The 11,166-nt window shown below is 40.6% G+C and overlaps 1 protein-coding gene across 3 annotated transcripts in view; it reads left to right on the top strand.

Annotated features, from left to right (window-relative positions):
* Nucleotides 1-263: 263 nt before the first annotated feature.
* The window catches only part of MYOM1 (myomesin 1), a 66,275-nt gene continuing 55,372 nt past the window's right edge, over nucleotides 264-11,166 (top strand). For all 3 annotated transcript variants that reach the window (XM_069957733.1, XM_069957732.1, XM_069957731.1), the window contains exon 1: nucleotides 264-392. The gene's annotated coding sequence lies outside the window, so the exon portion shown is untranslated. The remainder of the gene's footprint in view (nucleotides 393-11,166) is intronic.

The following is an 11,166-nucleotide window of genomic DNA, read 5'->3' as shown; positions in this document are numbered from 1 at the left end:
AACATATAGTACTAACAAAGACTCACTATTGTCTAGTAAGTTATTTCTTATGAGGTCTCACATGCATTCTAATTCACTGCTAGAGAAAACTGGTTGTGAATGCGCCATGGTTATACTGTAGCATCTTGTATGAGAGTATAAGTGGCTATGAAGAGATAGCAGCTTGTGTCTGTCTCTCTCTCTCCCAGTGCGGCTATATTTATCATGACATGTGGCCATAAATGGCTCGGACTGGGGCTCTGACATTCCACTGACACCAGGCATCATTTTTGCACTGGACTCCAATGTCCAGGTCCTAGCACTGGTCTCTTCAATCTTATTGTTGGATTCTAGTTTTTCCTTTTTTTCTTTATAGATTCTACTTACATTTTGAGAGAACTTCCTATACCGAGGTAAGTGTGAACTTTTAAATATTACTCACTTGTCACACATGCCCAAATACTTACCCCTAATGGCTCCTAGGTTCTCCAGTTAGCACACTGAACGAGGCTGTTGACAGAGTATACCCCTTATCCAGTGACATTAACCTGGGACGCTGGGCTCCTTCTGAATTATACAGCTTTACTTGAACATGATCCTTACTTAATATCATTAACATGGTGGAACTTATTATCTCTATGTCGTAAACTTTGTGCTTCATTGTGCAGCTAAACTATTAGTGTATCTGTGACCATGTGAATTCTATGTTGGTTGAGGCTATTTGTCAGAAAGCAATAATCAATTCCAGCTTTTTTTCATATTGAAGATGTGTCTTGCTTTTGTTTGCAGCTTATAATTATATGTATTATTTTTGTAATTACTTTTAGTTTTCAAACTAGTATTTCCAATATGTCATGGGGATCTATAGATACAAAGTCTGGGTCTTTAAATGTAGACAATCTTAACTTAGACTAGGTCGGTAAGAGTATTGGGTCATTTTGATTGAATAAAAATAACATGATAATAAACTTCTTCTTGCAGATACATTGATATGGTATTGAATAGGGGAGGATGAAATACTTCCGTAACTAGTGGCATAAATTAATTTTTCTGGGCTGAGAACTGAAGCTGAGGGGTGATGAATGTATGATATTATTGGATATGAAGATATAATGTAACAGTTAGATTCAATAACATGGTGCCTTTTTAAGCACAGAAACTCCAATACTTAAAGGGGTCTTCCAGTCGGTGTTTTAAAATGACCCAGGGGCAAAAAATGGGAGGAACGGAAAAAAAAGTCATTCAAGTATCCTCTATTTATGAATGTACGTAGACCTCAATAAACAGTTGTAGATTGAATTGTGTAACCAACTTGTCCACTAAGGATATGCCATCACAGAATAGAGAGGTGCTAAAAAGAGAAGCTCTTACTGCATCATACACCATAATATATTTTATTGTTGGACTTTCTGGTGCCGGAAAGTTACTGGCCTTACATGTCCTGTACATTTTTTCACTGTGAATTAGAACACTTAGACTTGTAACTATAGATGGATCACCAGACAGCTCATATGTAAGATGGAGTTGTCCAATTAGGAAATTTTCTTCGACCTCCATTTGTATTATCAGGTACAGGTATATCACAGGAAGGGTCCTTTTTTTTGACATGTACATGATGGGGATTGCGTAAGACACATGAGAACCCACTGAAGGAAGGCTGGGATTGGTAGCCTGTTCTCCATCACTAACAGTTGGGTTCAGAGAAAACTCTGATCCCAGCCCCATTTTTGCATTATGGTCAATTCAAATTGTGTATCTGACAAATAGTAGGGGTCTCCCGTTATCATGTCACCGCCAGCCCTGGCATTATGATCACTGGGATTTTATTCTGTAAGCCTGTGGTCTAAAAGCGGTCCCCAGAGCTGTATACACTTAGCTCCAGGTAAAGCCTAGCTTAGGTAGAACATAGCTTAGGTATGCCTGAAGACTGTGAATCAGATAATAATGAAAATGCAAATACAAAAATAACACAAAGAATTCAATTAAATAAAAATATTTTATTTGAAAAACTGATCTATTATGTGTCCCTAGACTAGTAATGAGACGCACAACTAAGTTATTTTGTTAATTATCTTAAAAAGTGTAAAAAAAAAAAAAAAAAAAAAAAAAAAAATTTGGTAGAATTGTATTTTTCTTGAATTGCATTCGGCGGTTGTATACATTTGCTGGGCAGGGTGCAGAGTATACAGCATCACCACTTATCTCTGAGTGGCTGCACACTGCAAATTCCTATAGAAAACACAGGTGGCTGCAGAGAGCACTGTGTCAGACTGTAAAGAATATATAACTTCCTGTAGGGCATACAGCAGCTGATAAGTACTGGAAGGCTTGAGATTTTTAAATCAATTTTTAAATCAATTTTAAATCAATATTTAACTTTCTGACACAAGGGTACTAGTATAAAGTTTATGAAGACCTTAACTCAGCTTGTTCTTGTTTTGACTGCTAACAAATATCAGCCTGTGAAGATAAGGCAAGAGTCCTAAGATATCTTTGGTCATGCTGAATATGTAATTATTTGTTAGTAGTCCATAAAAGGTTAGCAGGTTGAGATCTGTTAGAACCATTTCCTTGGAAACTACTGTTCCCGACAGATCAGCTCCAAATAGGTTGTCCATATATATATATATGATTTGTCTGCCAGTCATTTCCTGTGACACTCCTATATATTATGCCCAACTTTTTTTTTTTACTGACAGCAGACATATGGAGACTTTTTGGCTGCCTTAAATACATTAAATTGTTAATGGACAAGTAAATATTTAAAGGGCATTTATCACCTATATTTTCTTTTACTGATTAGAGTCAGATACTGAGGCATGTTCTTTTATTCTAATCTGTTTTTATTTTCTGATTGTAATTTTTTTATTTCATTTCACTCTTTGTACATTGTTATGGGGGCTGCCATCTTGCCTGGGCTGTTTTTAACAGCCAGGCTCATAAACATAGATGACAATAGAAAGACTCTGTCCCCTTGAGATGAATGTAGAATGTTACTCTGTGACCTTTGAAGAGGTCATTCCACAGGGTGCTGCTATTGTCTTGTATCGATGCCATCTACTGGTGTCATCTGACGCTGTAATGCTGTACAGATCACTTTACAGCAGCCTCCTCTTATTACCACAGACAGAACAGGAAGTCTAAGCTTAGTTTTAGCCCCAGTGGTGAGAATGAAAATGGCAAGATTTCAGGTTTTTTTATATTATAGATAAGAAAATGGAAAATTAGAAAAAAATTCTTAAAAAATAAGTTCAACCTCCTCCCGCCGCTGCACTGTAAATTAACGTTGCTGCAGCCTATGTTTGATGCTGCAGCGACGTTAATTTACAATCGAGGATAACACAGGCACAGAAGCTGCGCCTGTGTCATCCGTGGTGAGTGCCAGCCCGCCCCATCTCTCAGCACCCACCGCAACTCTCAGCACCAGAGTTGCTCTCCGGTGGTGAGAGTTAACCCTATAGATACTGCGGTCAGGACGACCGAAGCACCTATAGGGCTCCTAACAGAGAATTCTCCCTTTATGGTGCGTTCACACCTACAGGATCTGCAGCAGATTTTCTGCAGAAGATTTCATTTAAATAACTGAACACAGCATCAAATCTGCTGCAGATCTGCTGCAGATCCTGTAGGTGTGAACGCACCCTTAGAGAGGGAGAATTCTCTGTCCGGTGTCCATCGGGGCTCTGCGAAGTGATTGCAGAGCCCGATGGTAGCCATGGAAACCAGAAGCCTCAGGCTTCCAGTTTCCTGGCTACGGAGGTCGGCGGAGGGAGGGAAGGCATGGCGCACAACATAGGGACATCAGCTTATGGGATCATTATGATCCCATAAGCTGATGTCCAAAAACTACCTGGGCATTGAGGCATCAATGACCCCAGGTCGTGAAAGGGTTAACATAAAAACTTGATTTAAACAATGTAATTTTCTGATGACACATTCGCTTTAATGTGTATAGCCAGGCCACATTACATAGTTTGCTGAAATCAGCAGGTTCGGACAACTTCAATCTGAGGTGTATTGGCATCTTTAAAGCCCTGAGGTAATTAATTATTTAGATAACGGCCATCATCCATTGCTTGGCCGTCCTAAAAGACTCCAACAAACAGCCAGAAAAAGAAAATGTGTGAACATAGCCACAGGTTTGAGTCCAAGTGTAAAACAGTTGATATCTCTGTAGGCATTGTGAGTCAGTACATTAAAAATAAAAGATGTTGTTGACAAGATCCCTGCATGTTAGAACTAAAATGTGATGTCATATTGTATTCTGCCAAAATATCAAAGTATAATTTATATTTCAGGAGTAACAATACTCATAATTATTAGTATTGATGTAATTTAGTATACAGTGAATAAATCATGCAGAGAATTAGATCATGCAAATAACATTTGACTAGAATAAAAAAAAAATGTTGACAATAGCCTCGACCAATCCTCCTATACACCTAAAAGTTCAGTTCAGCCAAGCATTTATGTGTTTAGAATGGAGAGGGTGGGGATGTGGGGTGGGGGGAGGCTAACGCCAGGCCCCTCTAGTAGCCTCTTATCTCACCAAAACAAGGGATCAACTTCTGGGATATAAACTACAGATCGGTTCTGACATACTTTCATCACAATGAAGACCACACATTCCCTATCTACATTGTGCTTATTGGGATGTGATCCCAGAGGTCACTGGGCACGGTGTATTTGTGTATTCATGTGATCATGTGTACTTGAGTATTCATGTGATCACCAGGCCAACTGCGAAATGACAGAGCACAGCCATGATAGTGACAACTGTCTCATCATCCGGGCTTTTCCTCCTATAACTGGTCCTCCTATAACAAGCCCTAGTTACTAGTGGAATCTGCAGTATTAAAAAAAAAGTCAGTCACAGATAAATATATAATAAAAAAAATTAATAAATAATAATAATAATAATAATAATAATAAACTAATTACACCCTGCCAAAGTATTCAAACCCCCATCCCTGATGCCATTCTACTGGGTCATGTTATGTATCAAAATAGGTTTGATGCTAGTGATAAGTTCAATTGTTAGGCTTCCTCCTGTGATAAACAAGAAAAAAAAAAGTTGAAAATTAATAACTTGAAAGCTGTTCATCACTCTATAAATATTTTTTACAGCAAGTTATTCTGTGGGCATGTACTTTAACAATAAGGCCCAGTAAATAACTTTTTGGTATTTTTTGTCATCCAGAGTAGCTTTGTTCTTATTTTCAATGATCATTAACCCCTTAAGGACAGAGCCAATTTTGATTTTTGCGTTTTCGTTTTTTCCTCCTTGTGCTTAAAAGGCCATAGCACTTGCATTTTTCCACTTAGAAACCCACATTAACCCCTAATTTTTTGCGTCACTAATTGTACTTTGCAATGGCAGACTGAATTTTTGCATAAAGTACACTGCGAATCCAGAAAAAAAATAAAAGTGTGGTGAAATTGAAAAAAAAAAAACGCATTTTGTTTATTTGGGGGAAATGTGTTTTTACGCCATTCGCCCTGTGGTAAAACTGACTTGTTATATATGTTCCTCAAGTCGTTACGATTAAAACGATATATAACATGTATAACTTTCATTGTATCTGATGGCCTGTAAAAAATTCAAACCATTGTCAACAAATATACGTCACTTAAAATCGCTCCATTCCCAGGCTTATAGCGCTTTTATCCTTTGGTTTATGGGGCTGTGTCCGGTGTCATTTTTTGGGCCATGATGTGATCTTTCTATCGGTACCTTGATTGCGCATATACGACTTTTTGATCGCTTTTTATTACAATTTTTCTGGATTTGATGCGACCAAAAATGCGCAATTTTGCACTTTTGGATTTTTTTGCGCTGACGCCGTTTACCTGCGAGATCAGGAATGTGATTAATTAATAGCTCGGGCGATTACGCACGCGGCGATAGCAAACATGTTTGTTTATTTATTTATTTATTTACTTTTATTTATAACCTGGGAAAAGGGGGGTGATTCAGACTTTTATTAGGGGAGGGGGCTTTTATAACAATACTTTTTTTTTTACTTTTACACTTATACTAGAAGCCCCCCTAGGGGACTTCTAGTATAAGTGCTTTGATCTCTCATTGAGATCTCTGCAGCATAGATATGCTGCAGAGATCCATGAGATAGGCACTCGTTTACTTCCGGCGCCATCTTGGAGCGGTCCCCGGCCGGCTTCAGTAACGGAGATCCCTCCTTAGACATTGGTCATTCTGTGACACGGCCATGTCACACAACGGACGCTGTTTGTGCCATGTGTGAACATGGCCTGAAAGTTATAACGATAGGTACACTTTAAAGGGGTGTTTTGACAGGGTTTTATTTACACCACCCTGAGCACAAGTTACAAGTTACAAGTCAGTCATATCTGAAACTGGAGGGGCTGGGGAAATGCTAAGTACAAGAATCTCAGAGAAGATCCCATCTTCTGGGCACTTTCCATGGCAGCATCAGGGACATTAAATAATGTTTTTCTCAGGCAAGTGTCATGACTGAGACACCAGATATCACTATACTCCATTCCTCTGGCCCTGTATAAGCTATGAGCTGATTTGATGGCTCAAAACTGCTGACCAAGTAATTTTGAGTATGTCCTGAATATTATGTGTATGTCACAACTTTACTCCGATCTTGTTGCCTTTCCCTTGGGCTTAGTTTCACAACTGTATGCAGTATAGCCAATTTTAGCCCTGGCAAAGTTAAAGTTATGAGCTTATGAAAATGTACCTACATGAAGTTATGAGATGAGAAATGACATAGTCATGAGTTATAGTAGCTGCTGGTGTGGTGATATCATGCAATAATTCAAACTTAACTAGGAGCCCTTGAGGTCTGATTGCTTTCTAGGTTTAAGTGATGTCATTGGTTCTTAAAGGAAAACGCCGGGCATAATTGATACATTGGCTCAGATTTATTAATCCGTCCGAGACAAATATCGGACACAGTCTGAGCGAGTAGTGTATGATAATCCCTGTGTCATGTACCACCCACTTTAGGCCCTGCTGTACACATATCACAGTGTTTTGTTTTACTTCCACTCGAAATAAAAAAAATGGCCACATGTCAGTAAATCGGAGAGTCATTTATGCAACTAAGTACTTGTCTGTTGGTTTTCACTTTGTCAGTTAGTTTCAGGAAGTGACAGCTGTCACCATCACATCTGAGAAAGAGATTGGGCGTCAGCTGCTGAGAAGATCCTTCGCATTACAAAAATAACAGCCAATATAATAGCAGGTCCTGCTGTCACATCTACAAAAATGGCAGCCACCAAAATGCAGACAGTGTCAGTACATGGGCATGGCCTCACTTCCCACCTATTACTTATAAGTTAATTTTCTACTTTTGTTCTAATCTTCTTGATCTATTGTCCCAGACAGAGTATGTGAGTTGTTGGTCATCTTGAGACAGAAGCTGAATCTTACTTGGCCACTATTTTATCTGTAGGTTATTTTATGGCCCTGTTCCCATTTGCTTTGTATGTACTGATGGGAACATGTACCACAACATGTATCTTTAAAAGATTAAAAAAAAACATTACAAAATATCAATTGATATTATTTTATTAGGGTATAATACACCAAAAACAATCCTTGTCTTTCAGCAGCTGTAAAAGGCTCTGTGTAATAGGAGGTGCACGGTCTGCAGCTGATGAAACAGTGTATAGAAAATAATAAAGTAATACTTACCTGTCTACGCTTCCTGGTGTCCTGGCTTTTCCTTGCCCACCGCAGCCACTGCTGAAGCCGTCTCTAAAGTGATATGCTGCTCAGCCAATCACTGGCCGTGGCGCTGTCCTGTCTCAGTCAGTGATTGGCTATGTGATCTGTCACTGCACGTGCCAGCTACGGTGAGGGGCCAGGAGGACATTGGGGACCCTGGACAGGTATTACTTTGTTATTTTCTATGTGAAAGTTTGTTTACACAAAGTAAAATAATACCAAAATAAGGTTCTAATTTTGAGGTAAAAATATGGCTCTATTTTCAATGTAATAATGCACTCCATTGAAAATTGGACGGAAGTGCACACACCGTATAGAATAACGGCTGTAATTTATTACCACTGTCAATGTAATTAACATGCTCATTATTTACCACCTGCTTTTGCAAAAGGAAACAGATTTTTTTTTTTACCTGGGCTGGGTCACGGAACAGCCGGTTTCTGCCAAGATCATCCCAGCCGGTACTACAGTACTGGCCGGATGATCTTTATGGCCATAGTGTTCTGATGCGGGCACATCAGTGTGCGCCCGCATCAGAGCTTCCTATAGCACACCGTGGAGCAAGCGGCCGGAGCAGCTCGCTTCATTGTGTGAACTGACAGGGTTTCCTACGGCCACAATTCACTGAATTGCGGCTGCAGAAAACTGACGTCAGTTCTTTGTGGCCCGGCATGGGATCCCAGCCGGAGCGTATACGATGTGTATACGCTCCGGCCGGGATCCCATAGAACAAGAGGCAATGTTACACACTGCATTAAGTACGGCTGTTGTTGCCGATGGCAACAACGGCCATATTTTTATGTAGTGTGAACTTAACCTTATACTGTAACACTACCAAACAGAGAGTTATTTGCTACTTCAAACATAATCTGACAAGTGACATCAGACTGGTAGCGGTGTCAGCTGATGAGCCCCCCACCCATAACATCTCCTTACATATTTCAGTAACATCTCCTTACATATTTCAGTGACATGTCAGTAGATATTAGAGTGCACATGCCCTTTAACAGTATTGACAGATGCTTGATAGTATGAAGGTCAGAATCACTTTGTAGTAATAATGTTCCAAACACATGATAAGGAAGTTTAAGTTTAGTTTATGACATTACACTAATGGCAAAATATATTGTAGGGATGACCAAACCTCGAGCATGCTTGAGTCCATCCGAACCCGAACGATCGGTATTTGATTAGCGGTGGCTGCTGAAGTTGGATAAAGCTCTAAGGTTGTCTGGAAAACATAGATACAGCCAATGACTATATCCATGTTTTCCACATAGCCTTAGGGCTTTATCCAAGTTCAGCAGCCACCGCTATTGAAATGCCGAACGTTCGGGTTCGGATGAACTCGAGCACTTCGGGTTTAGGGGACCATTAAAGGGAAACTGTCAGCAGGTGAGACAAATCTAACCTGCTGATAGCCCCCTGTTGCACTGGAGACCCAGAGGAGGAAGATATGTACTTCCTCCTCTGTGCCGTTCGGGTGCAGTTAGTAGTTTGCTTCATGGTCCAGTAAGACCGTTAGAAGCACTGCCCCGCCCCCACAGCGCCTTTTCGGCCTGCCCTTAGCCGGCCCTCTCCATTAATTATAATTAGAGATGGGCAAATCATTAATATCATATGAAGTGAAGGGCTTTATTTGAACAGTGCTTTTCTCATCAAGCCCGCCAGCTTTCAGCGCTGCCCCTCTCCCTGCTGCTCCACCCCAGGTGCCTGGGAAAAGATGGATCCAATCCTGGGAAACTGGGAGAAGTTTCCAAGGATTGGATCCAGCTTTTCCCAGCATCCTGGAAGGAGTAGCAGGGAGCGGAGCAGTGCTGAAAGCTGGCGGGCTTGATGAGAAAAGCACTGTTCAAATAAAGCCCTTCACTTCATATGATATTAAAGATTTGCCCATCTCTAATTATAATTAGAGAGGGGCGAGCTGCCTGGGGCAGTTTGGGGCTATGGGGGACCATGGAGCAAACTACTAACAGCACTGGAACAGCACAGAGGAGGACGGTAAGAGACATACCTTCCTCTTTGGCATCCCCTGTGCAATAGGAGGCTTTCAGCAGGTTACATGCATCTAACCTGCTAATAGTTCCCCTTTAAGTGGCTAAGGAACTGCATTATGAGTATATTACAGCTGTCAGTAAATCTCCATCCCTTAAACTACAGACACCTGACATTGCTATCCCTGTCCCAGTCTACTCAGTAAAGCTGAAAACAGTTGAACGCTTGAATATTACAGGATTTTTGTTTTGTGTGGTGTCACTGTCAATGTCATTATAACTTTCAAAATTTAAATCAACAAGGGATGTGAAATAAAGCAAGTTTGTTTATAACGACAGTGACACTTTAAAGTAGCAGTATTTTTTTTTATTGATCCCCCTCCCCCCCAGGCTGGCTGGTATACTTACCTGTGATGATTGCTTTCCTGCGGCACAGCATCGTTCAGGTGCTCTGAGGTCTTTCAGATTCTGCTGGTGCTGACATCACTTTTTTCTTCTGACCGCTCTCCTTTCCCCAGCGCTTTTGAAGACCAGAAGCCAATGCATCTCTATGGGAGCACTTTCATAAAGATGCATTAAAGACTCTGACTTCCAGACTCAGGGGCGTAACTAGAAATGACTTAGCCAATAGCAAACTTTGATTGGGGCCCCCTGCCACAACATCTGGTTCCAGGTCGCCTACTTTCCACAACCTCCGCTGTCAGGGGTGTAACTAGAAATGGCTGGGCCCCATAGCAAACTTTTGATTGCCCCCCAACCACTACGCCATTAAGTGTAGTCATAACTTCATAACTGCAAGTGCTCATTAGGAGTGCTTGAAGTTAAAGGGACATTTGCAGAACCTGGGAAGCAACCGAGTGCTGCAAATGATGACAGCTCAGGGTGCCAAGTGTATTGCAGGAGAGGACCACCGGGCCCCCTGATGCGGTGGGCCCCAAAGCAGCTGCTATGGCTGCTACAGTGGTGGTTACGCCCCTGTCCGGACTCCTTAGCTCCGTGTCATTTGGAGAGGAGGACACGTGGGCGCCAGTGGGATTTGAACTGCGCCACAGCACCGGAATTACACTGCAGCGCGGGAAAACGTTCATCACGAGTACGTATACATGACAGCCTGCAGGGCCAATAAAAAAAACGGACGGCCTTTCTAAATATATCTGGTAATGCCATCATTTTTTTAAGCATGAATTCTACTAAAGACACTATTCAATCCTTTAGTTTTATTATGCATATTGCTAAATATATTTTCAATGTATAAAATGCTTGCTGTTTGAGAATATCATTACTCATATACTGGTTAAATCATTTGGTTCTTGACTGGGAGCTGAGAAGAGTATCCGGATATGAATGCTACTATACATATTAATAGCATTGTCATAACATAGACTTTAGCTCTAATCTGTAAAAATGCTAAATATTAAAACTTTTGACAAACAGTTTTGAAATCTATTTTTGGTTATACATAGCATAGACCAT

The sequence above is a fragment of the Dendropsophus ebraccatus genome, chromosome 2 (genome assembly GCF_027789765.1).
Source record: "Dendropsophus ebraccatus isolate aDenEbr1 chromosome 2, aDenEbr1.pat, whole genome shotgun sequence".
In the NCBI taxonomy this organism is placed as follows: domain Eukaryota; kingdom Metazoa; phylum Chordata; class Amphibia; order Anura; family Hylidae; genus Dendropsophus; species Dendropsophus ebraccatus.
Note: the sequence above shows the minus strand (reverse complement) of the source record. Positions and strands in the feature narration are given on the sequence as shown.